At 46.9% G+C, this 19,351-nt stretch overlaps 1 long non-coding RNA gene across 1 annotated transcript in view; it reads right to left on the minus strand.

The window, feature by feature from the left end:
- Positions 1 to 10,178: 10,178 nt before the first annotated feature.
- Positions 10,179 to 19,351, minus strand: part of LOC144785461 (uncharacterized) — a 140,261-nt gene continuing 131,088 nt past the window's right edge. The window contains exon 6 of the long non-coding RNA XR_013601907.1: positions 10,179 to 10,346. This is a non-coding gene — a long non-coding RNA (uncharacterized LOC144785461). The remainder of the gene's footprint in view (positions 10,347 to 19,351) is intronic.

Here is a 19,351-nt window from a genome sequence, read left to right on the forward strand (position 1 = left end):
ATAACAAGAATGGAAATTAAGTCCTGTGGTATCCTCTTTCATATGTTTAGCTTCAAATACCCATTATCGTTCACATATGGGGAAGCCCATTCTGTATGTCAGAAGCAGGAAGTATCACACTCCCCAGGATCAGCAGCGGGATCAGCAGCGGCAGACACTGCCCACAACGCCTTGCCGTTGCCTAGAAGTGCGCAAGGAAGCACTGGAGGGCTCCCGCTCCGCGGGACGCCCGTTCTGTATTGCAGCGGGGGAAAAGGGGTGGACGCCTGAAACCCGCCACACATCGCACCGAGCAACGCCCCGGACCGTACCGCCCCCTCCTCCACCTCGAACACCACTAAGAGGTCCCCACCCCCAGCGTACACTCCCAAACATTGTCACCCAATAAAACCTCAGCACAAGTATCTGGATAACATGAACCACATATGTAACCAGCAAACAATATCGAACAATAAACCACCTTTGACCCAACCACCCTAAGGTCCTTACCCCCCCTGCCCCCACGTAGCACCCCGGCGGCCGTATGGACCCATCGGGTAGGGGGCAGAAGGGACTCACCTAGTCCCACGTGGGAGCCTGACCACCCGCACTAGCCAGAACAGGCCCATCCACTCGGTCGCGTGGAGCCGCATGCTGCTCTCCCGAGCTCCTCCCACGTCCAGCGATGGGTCCCGCGCCGTGAAAGTCTCCTCACAAGCCTGGCATGACCCCTCGGAAAGCCCGCAAAGTCCCCTCACACACACACCATCGTGAAGTGAAAGTCCCCTCCGCTGCAGGCCCTCCGCTCGTGCCGCTAGCAACCCTGGAAACTTGAGGAGATTGTCCCAAAAAATTCCGAGCACAAGTCCAACTTTCTCACACTGTCATTCAAAATTTTTCCAAATCGCCACCCCCCGCCCGGCGGCCGAGACACCTCACTTAAAATGGTGTCTCTGCCGCGTGGCCGGGCGGATACTACGGCCCCGCCCACAGGAAGCCCAACCCAGCCCCGCCCCCAGCCCAAAAGCTACCAACAACCCCAAAACCCCGTCCCCTTGCGGCGCCATCTCTACCCCCCCCTCTCCCCGGCCCCAAATTCCCCCGGGCGGGGCAGGCCTCCCTGCGGTCGCCCCCCCCCCCCAGGACCCCATTGTACAGTCTGAAAGTAGGAGCAGCCAATGTCGCAGCTCTTTGGGAGATTGTCTGTTTTTAGGCACCTTAGGTGTGTGTGCTGAGCACTTGTGTTGTGCGTCACATTGACCATAGTGAAAGACCAGGCACAGCCGCTCACAAGTCACTCTAATATAGTGCTTAATTTGTAAAGAATTAAGTGCCAGGTCCCACTGCCAATGACATTACCAACATAACACCAACCATCTCACTCCTACAAGTGCGACAATTCCGACTATTTAAGGTCACACTAAGCTATAATAATGGTGTGAGAGGCTGGTACTATTCATGTTCTTTGTATATTGTCTTAATAAAAACTGTTGGTGTGCTCATCTCAAAATTAAAGACAGTGCTACCATGTGGTGCACTGGACCCGGTGCTGACATTTAAGTGCTGGTGCCGAGCACCGGAAATCACCGGCTCAAATTATGCACTAATACCAGAGTTTGTTGATGCTGCTGCTGGGCAGAATGCAAGTGCTAGACACAATGGTGAGGGGTGATGAGCAGCACATACAACTACAAGTGATGAAAGTAAAGTTCATATTATGGATGATGGATGATACCATGCAAGGCTGCAAGGTGAAGGTTTACTATGCAGATAGGTCACAAGTGTGTGATGGTTTGACAACAGAAGCTTTGTCAGTAGCACCAGGGCTCACAGGAAGTGGCTGACTAAGATAAATTGACAGCAGTCGGCTTCCATCCGTTCCCCCATCACTAGTCGTGACTTTGCCATTATATGCCAGATACCATAGGACAAATATATTCAAGTCAATTTAATGTAGGTGCCATATTAACCAATACGAACCTTTATTATTACTTTGGGCAAACCACTATTTACTGGCCATATACAATCAAACACAATTATTCAATGAAAATACCAGAACCTCATAGAAAAAGCGCTCAAACGTGGAAAGCGCTATGGTGTCATAAAATTGGTAGAAGTGCACCCTACAAATACACATAACAACATTACATAACATAACGTAACATAACATAGCATAACACAGTCAGAGGGTCGTCACACTACTCCCCGGCGGTTCTCACCAAACTGTTGGCGAGTTCAGATCAATACCAAATCGAATGGGGATATCGCTCTGCATCTCTAGCAGCGTCACTTTCACGGGGGAGGGGGGAGGGCAGGGGTCTCTTTCACTACCAGACATCCATATTTCCCCAGAACAACATCACCCCTTCTCTCTGCTTATGAAGTGAGGTGACTCGTAAATGACACAAGTGAAACCACAAGCAGCATGACCCCTCAGGCATCTTCTCTAAGAGCCTGTCAAATTATTTACTTTACCACATTAATTGAAGTGGTTTCTTTTAATCGCAGGTGAGTTACTTGCACTTAAACTGATAACCCCGCAAACGTTGAAGTCTAAATGAGGGCATTTCCTTTCCTGTTATCTGCTTTCTGATATGCGAGGTTAATCATTAGTGATACTCCTGCCGCGCCAAACCTTTATAGCGATTCAATGCTGCTTGAAGTTCACGTAAATGATTTCTATGGAAAAAGAAGATAAGCAAAAAAGAAGAGAGGGCGGTGCCGAATTTAAGATGTCCAATTGGTTGAAAGAAGTGTCGCCACAAACACAGCGTGAAGCAGCAATCCAAATTGCAAGATGAGTTTCACTTTTATTATATTGCACCTATTTTGGGAATTCGCTTTCAGAAAGGGTAAGTCATTGTATGCATAGTTAAGTATACGGCAATGGATTTAATAGAACCGTTTTCTTTTTTAAATCCCCCTTGCACTGAAACTGCACTGTTCAATATATGTTTAACACATCTGAAATTAATACTATGTGTCAATTTTCTTAAAGCCAAATTAGCTGAGGACTTGCAAAGAAAAGAAAGTTTGCATTTATTGAATATTCATACAAATGTTTACGATGTATTATTTTTTAAATATTTGCTATGATCAGACAAGGAAACATATTTGCGTTACACAAAAAAAAACAATTAATCTATATTTTTTTGCGAATATTGATCATTAGGGATAAAATATCACTATAAAATATCCGATCAATTCGTACATGTAGCTGAAATCCCAGCAGGAGCTGGTATTTGCCTGCCTGGTGTGAGAGTACCTGCACTTCTCAGCACTGCTGACATACATTTAAAGGGAGAGTACATGTAAGTTTGCATAGAGATTTTAGACACAGCTACAGCCCGAACCGCTGAACGGAATTACACCAAATTTGGCAGAAAGGTTTGATGAACAGCAAAAAGATGAGAACGCCGCACTCCCAGATAAATCAGATTTGCCTTTTAATGCTTGCAAATTACTACTTGTAGCTCATTCAATTTCACTGACGCATTTCGACGTTCAAGTCTTTTTCAGAGTGGGTAAGTTAAACAAGATGATTCCTTTCACAATTGCTATTCATGTGATTTACTCCACCGTGAGGCATGATGGTAGTTGTAGTGCACTAAGCCCCACAACACCTTCTGTGTAATATTATCCAAGTGAAGCAAATGGCATGATTTTTTGATTTACAAAACCTCCTGGGCCCATTCAGACTGAACCTCTTGTCAGTCATGGGCCGCATCGGCACCAATTCAGGAGAAGTACCCTAGTCTTATTGTGTGAAGTACCTGGTGTTTTGAAAGTCAAATGCCTCTCCGGGCTGTTCTAGTCTTTCATTGTTCAGTACACTTGCAATGATTAGTATCACATGTAGCCATCGCTAATCGAGATCTTCAACTTCTCATGCTGCCGGATGCAACCATAATTACAAACATGCTTGCAAAACACTACTTGTAGCTCATCCAACTCCACTGACGCGTTTCGACGTTCAAGTCTTTTTCAAAGTGGATAAGTTAAACAAGTTGAGTTCTTTCTCACTTGCTATTTATGTGATTTACTCCACCGTGAGGCATGATGGTAGTTGTAGCACGCTGAGCCCCACTGCACCCTCTGTGTAATATTATCCAAGTGAAGCAAACAGCATGGTTTATTGATTTACAAAACCTCCTGGGCCCGTTCAGACTGAACCTCTTGTAAGTCAAGGGCCACATTGGCACCAATTCAGGAGAAGTACCCCAGTCTCTTTGTGTGACGTACACAGCATTTTGAAAGTCAAATGCCTATCTAGGCTGTTTACAGAATTAGTATGATGCTCAGGTTAGCTGCTGTGTTGAAGATTTTTAGGTGATCCGTCAAATGTGGGCCAGAAAAAGGAGGGGGTTTCAAAATGTGTTTTCTCCATAGAGGTTTGCTTAGGGATTGTAGACACAGCTACTGCCCGAACCGCTGAACGGAATTACATCACTATTTGTCAGAAAGGTAGATCTTGATCCAGAAAGCAACCTTTCTCTTAACTGGTGTGAATTCATTCAGTAGTTTTTGAAATATAAAGGGAAAACCAGATTTTCACATCTAGGGCCACGTATCTTCCAAAGATTCAACAGTCCCTGTGCTGAAATCTGATTGGATTCCAACACTTAAACAAGAAATTGTTGGCAACTATCTTGGGACTCAGTTTCAACCGAGTCCCAGAAAAAAATTAACGAAAAAAAGAAAACGGGGCAGGGTAGGAATACCCTAACCCCCTAGCTCTGGTACTGAAGTCCTGCTGGGACCCCACCAGGGCAACGAGGCACTTTTCTTTTGCCGCATAATCGTGACAGAGCGGTAAATCAGCTGCAATTTTTTTTAAATCAAGTGTGGACTCCTGTGCTTGTTTTGAAAAAAGCCCGAAGGTTTTATTAGAAAAAGAAGAAGGGCACATGTGACAGAACTGAAGCATTTTCAATATTCTATACAACAAAGTATAGTTGTTTCCTATTTATCTTATGCAACTGGCAACCATTAACAAAGCCAGTGTTGGGTGGCTTATTGTAGTTGTAATGTTACTTGTTGTATTATATATATGGATGCAATGGCAAAAGCAGCAAAATAGCAGTCGGGGGCACACTAATCTAAGCACAGATTTTCAGCTGATGTGTTTTTTAACGAGGCCCTTAGTTACACCTGCCACATCCCTTTGTGAGACTCCCCCAGTTCTTTCATCCCACTTAAGTACTGGTTAAGGGGAAACTCCTGTTTGGTGGAAATTCACCTCTTTATAGCGGCGCCATCATCTATTGACAAGGATTCATGTTATCAAGGAATTGTGGATGAAGACGCTGGAGGAACAATCACATTCCCGAAAGTACATGCACACAAGTTCACTCGTAGCATTACCTTGTGGTCCTTTATGAAGTTGTAGTACAAAATATGCACAAGACTTTCACCCAACGAGGTAACACTGATTAATTAACCAGATGAAAGTACTTCAATTGGTCAGATTCTACTGTGTTTCTTATACCTCTTTCAAAATATCCCAAGAATGGTGCCCTGCCAGTGGCTCAGGGAGATGGACTCCTTGGCAATGTTGTTTCTCCTACAGCAATCTAGGCCGAGACTAGCCCTAGATAAATGTCAACAAGTTCCATATGACAGGGCCTTAGGTATGACTAACCTCTACCTGTACTATTTGGCATCTGGAACCCTTATTTTCAATGACTGGTTAGACCCGGTGTACAGAGTGAAGCGGACCTTGATGGATATTTGTGGTGGTGAGCCTCAGCCAGGCCTACCAGTGCTAGGGGTTCTCCCTTCTCTGCACAGAGTCCTCAGACCAATAGAAAGAAGTTGGCACAGAAGCTGGAATAGAAAAGACAGAGTTTATTAAACCTCATGAGGTGGAACTACATTCACACAGCACCCTTCGGTAATGTATGAAGTAGCACACTGACTGGAAGGAGTTTGGTCCTTTTATACCCACACAGGGGCTCAAATGAGGGTGGTACAAGGTACAGAATGCTGGTTGTAGGTACATATTAGGTCATACAGAAAGTGTACAGGCAACAACTGGGAGGAACTATCAGTTAGCTAATTCTGGTGGACACATCCTGACAGTTACAAGTTGAGGACAGCTGTAAGCTCAACTGAGCATGTGTAAACAGAAGAGGCTAAATATATCTCGTCACTAGGCAGATTTCAAGAGCAGTTAACAGGAAGGTAGGACAGAGCACATGGCGAGCACATGGCAAACAAAATGGCCGATAGAAATACAAAATGGATTCCGTAAAACGGACAAGATAGTCTCTAAATACAAGATGTCTTCTGCTAATGCTTAACCTAATCATTGCTAAATTACAAAATGTTGACTCTGTGCTTGGGATGCTCTATGATGCCCCTATTCCTCAGATACTCCTCAAGGAGACCAGAGTAGTTCTTCTCTGCTGGCGTGCAGAGTTTCATTTCTCGATTTAGTACTCCAAACTAATAATGCAGACCCCTTCTCCCCTTCTGGAGAGGGACTTGGCTGAGTGAGATGGCCAGTCTGAAGGAATTTACCCAATGTGACATGTTAGGCACCACCTTGCTGGGGTACATCTGGTCCGGTACCCATATCCACACCCACTCGTTTAAGGTGCTCCAATAGACCTATGCTCTATTGTCCACACAATTCTACAAATCCCTTCAGCTGCAACATACATTGAAAGTCCATGTCTCACCAGGCACGGAACACCCCAAACACCTTCCTCAGGAAACTAAACTCTTGATAGGTGTGCTGTCGAAAGGGGGAATCTCCCAAATCTACCACTCCTTAACCTTTAATGCCCCTGACACATCTGAGCTGCTACAAGCCCAGTGGGAGGAGTGGTCGGGACCTTTGTAGAAAGAAGACCGGCGGGATGCCAGAATGGCTCCTCACACCATCACAATCTCATCTAGGTTCCGGATAGTGCAAACATACTATCTCCTCTATGCCTATGTTACCCCCAGCCACCTGTACAGAGCATGTCTCCTCCTTGGCTCCACATGTTTCAGATGTGCCCACACCACAGCAGATTTCTGCCATATGGTGTGGACATGTCCCCTTATTGTCAGATACTGAGGTGAAGTGATTCTGACACTATCAGAGGTGCCGGGGTGGGAAGTGGAGTTGTCACCAGAAATTGTTCCCCAGGGGATCTTTGAAGGGATGAGGGGTACGAGGGCTGACTGGACGATGGTTGGGGTGGCCACCATATTTGCAAAATGGGAGATAGCCTGCAGATGGACATCACCCAAACTGCCCTCGTTGTTTTAATGGTGCCGGGTTGTAGACTGGTGTGCACAACAGGAGAGGCTGGTATATGAAGCCTGAGGTTGCCCAAAAAAAACACGCTGGGATCTGGAGCAAATGGTGGGACCATTTTAGGCATGGCACTTTATTGTAAAACTGTTTGTGCGTGTTTCCACATGGGTCTGATAATGTTACCTTTATGCTGTCGAATTTATACTGAGACTCACCTACTGTACTTGTGCTGGTAGCCAGCGGTGGCTATCCATTGTATGATTTGCATGTAGGTCCCCAGCAGAGGAAGGCAAATTGTACAGCTTAGCAGCAACTCCCAACTGACCGTGCAGGTAAGAATTGAAAATTCTAGAATGTAGCCTCCGCAGAATCGCATGAGGCATGACTGAAGATTGAACAGCTATATTACTTTGAATAGCAACATTGTTTATACTTTACTGTGACAAACAACACTGCTTGTACCATAGTAAAATAAAATATGAAAACAACAAAAATACAAATCCCATCACAACTTCTCACTTTATTTACTTACCATGAAACAAAATCAGCAAACTTTTTTGTTGCAACTATTTCTCTAATGGGACGATCCATCTAGCTGTCCAAAACCGGTATTTATAAAGCATATGGAGACACATTTCCTTTACATAAAGAAAGACTTAGCTTAACTTCCAATTTTTTAAAAGAAATACATTGGTTGTCCAGATTAAGGGCTTCATTAACCAAAGATTGAGAAGACTCACTCATACCAGAAGTGCTATTGTCAAGTGAAGAATTGACACCAGAATTCCCAGAGCCAATTATTTCACAGCCACATGCAAAAGCAGGAAATTGTGAACCAAAATCAGAACATCCCTCAAACTGGACATGTCAACACTCTTTGTTTTGCCATTATCCAACAAACATTCATCAACCATGGCTAATCTGCTCATACGCCACAAAGAATCATTGTTGAGTTTGACAGAGGATTTCCACAATTTGATAACCCTAAAGACTGTAGAAAATGTTGACTTTTCCTTTTTGACATGGCAAGGTACCTTGATTTTGACACAATCTCCCACCCACAACTTCAGATTGCTTGAATTTTGTAGCATCTGAGTTACTATGTTTAAAATCCAACACTTGCTTTTACTTTAAATACATTTCCTTGAGATCAAGGACATGTAACGTCTGTTTAATCCAAGATGGATTAAGATCGGCTTGTGTGGAACCCTCTCTTTTAACATAGCAAAAGGAAAAAAACCTTGTGACCAAATTAGTGACGGACTGATATGCCAACATTTTCGCAGCAATTCATTTTTTGACATCAACTTAATTGGCCAAAGCTGCCTACACAGTCTCAACAATTACTGTTGAACTTTTCAACTAGTCCATTCATGTTTGGAGAATACAGAGACAGCTTCTTACGACAAACGCCTTTGTCTTTAAAACGTGTCTGTACATTCAAAGATTTAAACTTCCTACCATTTATTAGTGACAATACTACAAGGCAAACTGTTGTGATGTACTAATTACCCAATGCACTCTCCCTACAGTGGTTCTCTGCCTTGCTGCTCAGCCTATGATGAGGTCATATAGAATGTTGAGTGGGTTTGTATGTAAGAGAGAATCAGTTGGTGTGGAAGGGCTGAACAGCAAGGAAGCTGCTCCTGGTGGGGCACTTTTATGGATCAGAACATCTTCCTGTAACTAAGAACCTGTGATGTAACTACAAGAATAAATCTACTACCTTTACTTACAAGACATGACTGCGCATCATTCTTCGTTTTAACACTGGTGACGATCTAAAGAACCAAGTACCTTGGATGGACTTTCCCTTAAGAAACTGAAAAAGCGCATTTAAAAGAAGCAAGCTGGCAGTCCAGAAGCCCTACCAGTGACCAAAGACCGGTCGGCCCCATCGTGGACGTGCCAGTACTTGCTGAACTTGGGTGAGTGTTCCCCATATGAGTAACTAGACTAACTGAAGTTTCTGTTATTCCTCACCACCTGTAAACAGTCAGCCTAGCCTGGGCCTGCCAGTTCCTGATGTTATTTCTGTGGAGCCTGATGTCACCCTTCCTTGGATAATTTGTTCCTGTTTTGCTGTAATGAGTTCCAGCTACCATCCTACCAAGTGCTCCTGTTGCTGATTTAATGTATAAGAGCTGCTATTTCTACTTGGTCTACTTATTACTGTGGAGGATTGGCAGTAACGACTAGGGCTGGGGAATTTGCAGCAACTGACTATTTCTTTTGGGAAAATGACAGAGATCCCCAGTGAGCTATTTTACTGTATGCTGGAAAAGATCGAAACCCCTGGTGTGCTGTTGCACTGATTTGGAAAGTCCAGGTGATGTCTCTGACCTGTAGCCCGTGTGGGGGTGGAGGTGTCCTGGGTTGATGTGTTAAATGTCTTGGAGCACAGTTATTTTATTGTTTTTAGGGTTTCATGCTTTTTCACGTTGCTTTTCGCTGGGCGCAGTTTAACTGTCACACTATCTATTAAAAAAAAACAGTGCGCGAGTCAGGTAATGCGCTTAAGGCTTACCTGCTTTGATTGTCACAAGGAGCAGCTCTGTGGCCATTCTGACGTGATTGTATTCACGCAGTTGTGCCTGCTTGGGGTCGCTTTCCTGCCTTGACGTGCCGTGAGCCACCCGGGACGGCGTCAATTACGTGCTGCCATGTTGTCCTTCTTAGAAGTGATCCGATACCTGAGAGGAGTTGTAATCTTGCCGTGCTGTGTGAATTAAAAATTTGCTAACATTCGTGCCAAGAATTTTCAATTCTATTAAGGACAGGAGGCGAGGATTATGCTTACTCAATTTCTTTACCGAAAAAGACAGCAGCCAATCAGCACACAGTAAAGAAAACGAAAAACTATGTTACCCATGAACCCTGGGTAACCATAGAGTACATAGACAGTATAAATAGAGCCATAGAGGTCACAACTTCCTCTTTCTTTGTCCATAACCATCACGGAAAAGTTCAAAACGGCAACTCCAACAATCCATTAAGGAAGTCCCGCGGAGAGGTCATCATCAGGCTGAAGAGACGATGGAATCTCCCAGACCCACAGGAACAACAAAAGACCAACCAACAGGAGAAATTCGAAGCACACTTCATTTAAGGTCAGAGCCTGGAAGAAGCAAAACAGAGCCATAAAATCCATCCCAAAAAGGAATAAACACAGAACCCATGACAGGGCGGGAAACATTTCATAGAACAATCAACATTATGTTACAGCAGAAATGCGTAAACAATACAATCCAGTATAAAGAATGAAATAAGGGTGGGATAATCCTCGCCTCCTGTCCTTAATAGAATTGAAAATTCTTGGCACGAATGTTAGCAAATTTTTAATTCTATGTCAGGATGGAGGCTCCGATTATGCTTGTTCAAAGCTCATCCACCACTACTGAAGAAACACTTACAATAGGTTTAAAAAAAAAAAATTAAAAACAGAGTCAGAAGACCAATCAGCGGCCTTCATGATGTCATGAAGATTGACACCCATGGAAAAAGCTTTGGAAGCCATAGCTCCCTGTGTCGAATGGGCACCAAAGAGGGAAACATCAATGCCTGCCTCCAGCATGAGCCATCTTAACCAACGTGCCAGCGTAGCAGGAGTAACAGGCCTAAAAGGTTTCTGCAAAGCAATCAGTAATTGACCTTGTAAATCAGAACGAAAAGGTGCAGTGCTTACCTCGTAATCCTTGATACACTGGACCACACACAGCTGAGGGTTGTGAGGAAAAAAAGGATATGAAACTGAAGATGTATTACATTTAGTACGTCTCGACAGAGTAAAAGTAACCCCCTCCAGGGAGAAGGTGCGACCTGCAAGGTCCAAGGCTCGAACATCAGAAACTCGCTTGCAGGAGATCAAACACAACAACATGGTCAACTTAGCTGAGAGTTGTTTACGGGACATTAAGAATTAGAAGGCCAAGCCTCTAAGAAACGCAAAACAACTGATACATCCCACAAGGCAACATATTTAGGGCAAGGAGGTTTTACCATCCGGATGCCTCTAAGTAATTTAGATACCAAGGGGTGCTCCCCAGCGGGTTTACCATCAGTAGACACATGACCCGCAGAAATCGCAGAACGAAAATTGTTAACCGTTCTGTAAGCCAACCCAGAAGAAGACATGGAGGCTAGAAAATTAATAATCAAAGCGAGATCTGCGGTAGCGGGATCCATCGACCGTTGTGCGCACCAATCACACCAGCATTTCCAACTTGACGCATAACGCTTGCGTGTGTTGGGGGCCCAAGCCTCACTGATAAATCGGGAAGCATCTCCAGATAACCCCGGGACTTTTCAGCGTCCCCCGAAATCCTCCACGCCACCAGACGTAGACGACCCGACAGAACCAGAGGGTGCGGTTCGTGAAGAGGGTCCAGCAACAGATTCCAAATGAGTGGAAGAAGGAGCGGTGTCGAGCAGCTCATCTCCAGAAGAACTGGAAACCAAGCCTGAGCCCTCCAAAGAGGAGTGATGAGAATGAGCTCCGATTTGAACTGTCTCGCACAGGCCAGAACCCGTGGAATCATCACGAACGGAGGAGAAGCAAAGCACAGGAGAGGAGGCCAAGATTGGAGAAACGCATCCGTGGCCAGGGCCTCCGGATCCTGACGCCAACTGTAGAACCGGGGAACCTGAGCGTTGAGGCGGGAGACAAACAAGTCGAGGTGACAACGTCCCCAAATCTTGGACAACAAGCGAAAGATGCGAGGATGAAGCTTCCAGTCGCTGTAATCTCTCAGGTGACGAGAGTTCCAATCCGCAATCCGATTGTCTCGGCCCAGCAAGTATTCTGCAATAACTATGATCTGACGTTGCAGACAAAGATGCCAGAAGTCCTTCGCAATCTCCGCCAAAAGTCTGGATTTGGTTCCTCCCAGTTTGTTGACATAACGCACCGCCGAGATATTGTCCATCCTGAGAAGAATGCAACAATTCGTCTTGTGAGGAGACAGACACCGAATCGCGAAAGAGCCTGCCAGAAGCTCCAGGCAATTGATTTGAAGTGACTACTCCTCCTGGGACCATCGACCTCCCGTCGCAACTGGACCGCACCGGGCTCCCCAACCCCAAAGGCTGGCATCGGATTCGATCACTACATCCGGGGTCTTCCCGAACAACGCCCGGCCGTTCCAAGATTCCATGTGGTCCAACCACCACAACATCTCTGCTCGGGCATCCTCCGAAAGAGGAATGTGATCCGAATACCGAAGACCCTTCTGCAGATGTCTGATCTTGAGACGCTGCAAAGCGCGGTAATGCAACGGACCCGGAAAAATTGCTTGAATCGAAGAGGACAGAAGGCCAACGATTCGAGCCACCGATCCCAAAGAGACAGTCTGCCGAGCTAGGAGCAATCTCAAGTCCCTCTTGATGGACCTGATCTTCTGACCTGGCAAGAGAAGTTGACATGAGACCGAATCTATTCGAAAACCAAGGAAATCCATCGATTGAGACGGATCAAAGTCAGATTTCTGTGGATTCACTAGAAAACCTAGAGATTGTAATAGATCTATGGACCACTGCAAGTGAGACTGAAGAAGAAGTGGGCACTGCACCAAGAGGAGGACATCGTCCAGGTAAACAATTAAGCGAACCCCGCGCGGCCGCAAGGACTCCATCACTGGACGAAGAAGCTTCGTGAAGCACCACGGAGCTGATGAAAGGCCGAATGGAAGGACCTTGTACTCGTACCAGGTCCCGAGCCACTGAAACTGCAGGTAACTAAGATGAGGCGCGTAAATCGGAACCGAAAGATAAGCATCCTTCAAATCCAGGCGAACCATCCAATCGTCCTCCTGAAGGAGGTCCCTTAGAAGATGGATACCTTCCATCTTGAAATGACGGTACACCACCCCGCCGTTGAACTCTTTTAAGTTGAGGACCAAACGCGATCCTCCTCCCTTTTTCTCCACGAGAAACACATTGCTGACAAAGCCCTGCGGGTGAGGCGTCGTGGAGACGATGGCCCCTTTGGCCAGAAGAGAAACGATCTCTGCGGAGATGAAGTTCCGATCTTGTTGGGAAAAATCAAGAGGCTTAGGCCACTGATGTTGGTGAGGGCGTGTGTAAAATTTTATTTTGTAACCCTGCACCGTCTCCAACACCCAGGCATCGCTCGAGATTAACTGCCAATTTGGGAGAAAAAATTGCAGTCTGCCCCCCAAAACCACATCTGAAGCCAGAATCAAGCTCACCTGAGGCTGAGGAATCCTGTCGTCCTCCCTGGTTACAATTGTAACCTCCTTTCTTATATTGTCCTCTGCCTTTCCTGGAGGGATAGAAATTGGATTTTCAGGAGGAGTAATCCTGGCCACCTAGCTGGGACTTGAAACCTCTCTGAGTGGGTTGATCGGAGCCACGGCCGAACGAACGTCCCCTTCGTCCGGCCCTGCCGAACACCGGGTGAAAAGCCCGTCGCAAGTTAGTTTGGGCTTTATCCAAACCACTGAAAGTGGCCACAAACTTAGTGAGCTCCTTAATAAACGGGGAACCGAACAACAAACCCTGGGCTTGAGGCCCCGACTCGGAAGAAGCCAAGTCGGTGAGTTTGGGATCCAATTTCATCAATATCGAGCGGCGACGCTCAGATGACAAAGCACAGTCGCATTCCCAAGGATGCAAATCGCACGCTGCGACCATTGCACCAATTCGTCCGGATCAAGTAAAGCACCTGACTCCTTGGCCCGAAAGCTTAAATCAAGAATTTCCGTAAGGGGACCCAGCAGATCCAGCAATTTGTCCTGGCAGGACCGCCAGGATCGGTCTATACCTTTCTTTGGGTCTTTGGAATATTTTCTCATATATGTGACCATGGTCGGATCCACTTCAGGAGTGTCAGCAAGCTTATGAGCGAGGTCCGGGCGCGGACATTCAGAGCGCAAACGCGCACGCACATCCTTCTCAAAAGGACGGCGTATATTGTTCTGGATATAGTCCGCCACCTCAGGAGAGGGCGACCAGGACGAAGAATTCGGATGAATAATTTCGGTTGGATCAAAGGTAAGCACTTGTGGCGTAGAGGGGGCATCCACAAAATGCTCTTTACGAGACTTCTTTGAAGGTGGCGGTTTCGTAGGCACGGAGGAGGAAGAGGATGAGGAGGAACCATCATCAGAATCAGTAATTGGGAAGGAAAGGCCAGATGCAGCTGGTTTTTTGGATGGACGGGCAGAAGACAAAGTCTTGGCTAATTTAGCAAAGTCCGAATGGTGAGGGTTCTTGGGAGATTTCTTAGCGCGTTTAGAAGGAGGAGGCAACCAACCCTGTTGGGCTGCGTAATCCGACAAATGTCTTTTCAAAGGGGCAATTGCCTGAAAGAGAGCTTGCCCCATATAGTCATCAACAGAACCAGAGGCCTCGTTCTCATCATAATAATAACCTTCTTCTTCATAAAAATCTCCCATGTTGACAATAGTCTGCCAATTAATGCCCACAGGAAGAAGAATCAAACGTTTTGTTATAGCCAAGGCCAATTCAGGGGGAGTGGAACCCCAAAAGCAAGCCAGTAATCACAACAGGGTAAAACCTGAGGTAAAATAAATATTTATAGTGGAGGGAGGGCTTGCACAGAGATATATCCACTCTAGGCAGAGCCTATGCACGTTATAACTACCTCACTTATCTACTTAAATGAGGCGTCGGCGAAGGCAAACTGTTGACAGGCTGTGGGCAAGGGCTGTGTGAAAACGCAGCCGTTCAGAGAAGCGCTCCATGGAAAACGAAGCCAAATGTAAACAAATGCTGTCGTGCATGCACGCTGACAGCTGCCTGCACAGAGGAGGGACGCGCGACGAAGCACGCGGTCCCTCAGCCTCCTGTTCTCCCGCTCCACTCGAACAAGCGGCGCCACAAGAGTGCGCCAGCCACCGGGAGGTGAGCCCACGCTCCCCACAATGAACAAACCACAGAGAAAGGCAAGCGAACCGGCGGAAGCCGGTGAAAACACGAGCGCATGTAATGAATTAGCAGAAGCGCGGTAAGAAGCGCAATACAAGCAATTATCTAACAGAAAAGCGGTAGTAAGCGCAAATAAAGCACAATTAGAGCTAATAGTTCACAAGCAAGTAAATAGGAAAAAGTGCACTTAACTGGCTGCGGCAGCAGCAAAGAAAGAGGAAGTTGTGACCTCTATGACTCTATTTACTCTGTCTATGTACTCTATGGTTACCCAAGGTTCATGGGTAACGTAGTTTTTCGTTTTCTTTACTGTGTGCTGATTGGCTGCTGTCTTTTTCGGTAAAGAAATTGAGTAAGCATATTCGGAGCCTCCGTCCTGACATAGAATTATTCTGTCTTCATCCTTCTTACATGGGTATTCATGGTGGACGTTGGTTTTGGTTAAAGCGGAGGGCATCGAATATGAAAACTTTCGAAGAGGTACTGTTGAGTATTTTCTTTATTACCTCTCGTATTCCTGTTGCGGCTGTCCGAAGAACGTTTTTACATGACTCTCTGGTGTGGAATTTATTGGTGACAGTTATTGTGCCTACCTGATGCCCTTCTTTGCAACGCAGATTGTGGGACAAATAGAGCGTGCCATCTCTTCTGCTTATCTGCGGAGACACGCACACCTGGTGTACTTTTTACAAGTTATCTCAACATGTTATTACTGTGCTCTTTTATCTGTGAAGTGAAAACTTCAATTGTTTTCATGTCAACTCTAATTGATTTATTCTGTGCCTTGCATAATATATTTTTTTAATGCTTAAAATGTTTAACATGTAATCTTCAAGCATCTTACAGTGTTTCTTTAAATGTAGTTCTATTATTAAGGTGGGCTTCAGTCCCTGTTAGAACTGGGGTTTCTGGTTGGCTAAGGCTTGCGCCAAAGCCAGGCAGACACCACCACTCTAGTCAGGGCAAGGGAGTTACACACCAAAGATAACCCCTGTTCACCCCCTTGGTAGCATGGCACAAGCAGTCAGGCTTATCCCGGAGGCAATGTGTAAAGCATTTGCGCACGCACACAGCAACAACATCCCAGGCACACCACAAAAGGAACTCCACACAAGGGTATATAAAAATAGCCTTTGTATTCTCAAAGCACATCAGATAGTAATCACACAATATACATTGTGCCAACTGGCACGGGCAATATTCACAAGGGATTATTTACACAGGACAGGGCCACGTGGGCCACTGCTAGGATCAACACATAGCAGAAATTGGTACAAGTAAAAATAGATCATAAACCTACAACCAGTAACTACTGGTAATCATCGTGCTCCTCCTCAACCTGTAACATAAATTACATTATGTACTCTTCTCACTAGTCTAAACACATTAGACCCTACCTCCTAAGTCTAACTCACATTAGGGGCGTAAATCACAGTTTTAGAGGTATCAGATACAGGGTGCGCAAAACATACTATAAACAATACATTTCCTAGCACCACATTTAGAACACATCAATCACATTACGGCCACATACTAGCCCCCTGGCCAACTGGCCATCTCAAGAAAGGGCTCAACTGCCCTGTGTCCAGAATGTCAGGGCACGCTGCCAAGGCAGCGCCAGTCAGGGGTGCGCCATCTGCGCCAACCTAAGTGTTGCAGCTGCCCACTACTTGCTGGGCAGCTGAGAACAAGAACAGGGACTTATCGCTGCAGCTGGCTCTAAGTGCTGCACAGCTGTGGAGGCCAAAGTAGGGGCGAAGGGAGTGCGTCTCACTCCTGGGTTCACCAAGAACATGTCCTCTAGAAAGAAAGAACCTAAACTGTGCAGCTGCCCACTACTTGCTGGGCAGCTGTGAATGCAAAACTGCAGCATGGGCCCTCGCTGGCCCTTAGGGACAACTGACTGTGCCCCCCGGAGCCATTTGACTCTTCAATACGGGACATGCCCACTGGTGGAGCCACTCGGGCTCTGGAAATCACATATGCCCCACAAAGCGTTGGAGCCACACGGGGCTCTAAAAATCAACATGTGCCTTGGAGCCCTCGGGCTCCTTAACTAATTATGCACCAGCAAAAGTTGGGAAGAACGGGCCCCCAAACATGGCGGGAGCCATCTGGCTCTGGGACTAATTTAGGATAGGCATTGGAGCCATGCAGGCTCTGTCCACAACTACAGGCCCCTAATCGTTGGAGCCACCTAGGCTCAGAAAATAACGAGTCCCATGGGACGTCGGGACCCTCCCTGGTGACCTTTTAACAAATGTAGCCACGTTGGAGCGGACTGGCTCTGAGAATCATGGCCCCTAATCGTTGGAGCCACCAGTGCTCGAGAACTTGTCCTGGCAAACATTGGAGCAGCCTGCTGCTAGATGGGGCCGCTCTGACTGCCACAGGGTCCTCACTGGCCCTCCATCATTCTAGCTGGTGTGGCCCTCTGTCAGGCGGGGCCACCCAGTACACAAACAGAGCACCCCCATGACACTCACCGGGTCCGGCGATCTCTCTCCTTCCACCGGCCCTCAGCATGGAAGCACCTCCTCCTGAGGCAGCGGCACTTCTCTCAGTAGTGCAGCAGTGGGCGGGGTTCTTTCGATCCTGAGAGGGCCTCGCAGGGACCCGCCATACCGCGCTTCACCCGGGAGCAACTCCTCCCTGCTGCAGGGCTCCCTCTGCTCATGGGAGCCCTGCCGAGCCGTCATACTCCTTTTCTCCCCACTCGAGAGATGCAATGCGGCACGGCTTCCCCCTGGCAGGGGGGAAGCAGAAGTGATGGACACCTGGCCCCGCCCACAATGGCGGGCCGGACTTTAGCTTCCGGTGCTCCTCCTGGGCTGCGGCGGCAATTCCTTCGGCAAATGAGGGGTAGGCACCATCAAGAACGAAAATGCACAGCGGGGTGGGCACCCGCTGTAATTTAAATAAAACTCCTACAGCCATGATGCAGGGTGGGCACCTGCTATATAAAATATTGCAATAAGCGGGGTGGGCACCTACGCTGGGAACAAAAGGGGCAGGAGCGCTTCTCTCTGGGAAAACGACAGCGCTCTGCCCATAAATGAAAATAAAGCGCTCCCGAGGCACTGGGGAGCACAACAACCTCAAAGGCCCCAGATATGGCCCCTTAAGCAAACAGGGCCCCAGCAACAAGGTCCTCCTAGGTGAAGAGGGCAGGAGGGTCCCAAAGAAGTCCTCAAGGGCATCCAGGGGCTGGGCAGGGCCCAGGGAGGCAGGCCTTCCCCTGGGCCCCAGCAGCAGCACGCCCCTGGTAGTTTCAAGTTAGAAAACGAACATTTTCATGGGGTCACAGCCCCTCTTTTATACACAAAATCACTTTGTTTCCAAAGATGCAGGCAAAGGGTGAACCAGATGCAACTGGTTCTTGAGCACTTTGTTTTGCTCAGCCCCTCCGCCTATTCACAGGGTGGGTCAGGCACATCAGACACACCACAGGGGGTGGAGCCAGCATTGTGGAGGGAAGGCCCAGCCCTATTCAGGTCCCAGGTGCACTTCTACCTGCCATCAACATGCAGATCTCTCCATTCACCACCGGGGCAGACCCATCCTGACTCCTGGAGCCAGGCACACCAGCCAGCTCCAGCCAATCACAAGCCAGACAGTCAATTCACATTTACTGCACAGACATACCAACTTCTAGAAGTGGCACTTCCAAACTAGACACAATAAATCTGCGCACATCATCGCGCAGCATTTAATCACACGAGTTTGCACATACCAAACTCAACCCTGCACTCCCCACACATCAGGAACTACCATGGTCACACATATTCCCCATGCATTCCCATGGGAGGGAAGGCCACTCTCATCACACATACGCAGAGAAAACATGCAATTTACACTGGACCACAGGGAAAAGTGCTCAGAGGCCTAAAATCACCAACACCAGGTTACAGAAACAGGCTAGGCAAATGCAAAAAGTTTCAGGGTGAACCTGCCAAAAGTGCCAAGTCCAACAGTCCCTATTAGGTGTAATTTTGGAGGGCGGTGGTTGTTCCAGTTTTGGGTGCATAGGAAGGTGTGTTCCCTTTTGTCACGATTTCTGTAATATTTTGTGAATTTGTTTTACTTTGGGTTTATATATACCCATAGAGTGTTAGAGAGTGTTTTGGGTAAGGATACCCTGGATTTGCCTTGGGTTTAACTATACCCCTAGAGTGTCTTGAGTGTGTTTCGGGTTTAAAGTTACCCTGGATTTAC

This window comes from Lissotriton helveticus, chromosome 10 (genome assembly GCF_964261635.1).
Source record: "Lissotriton helveticus chromosome 10, aLisHel1.1, whole genome shotgun sequence".
Classification (NCBI taxonomy): Eukaryota; Metazoa; Chordata; class Amphibia; order Caudata; family Salamandridae; genus Lissotriton; species Lissotriton helveticus.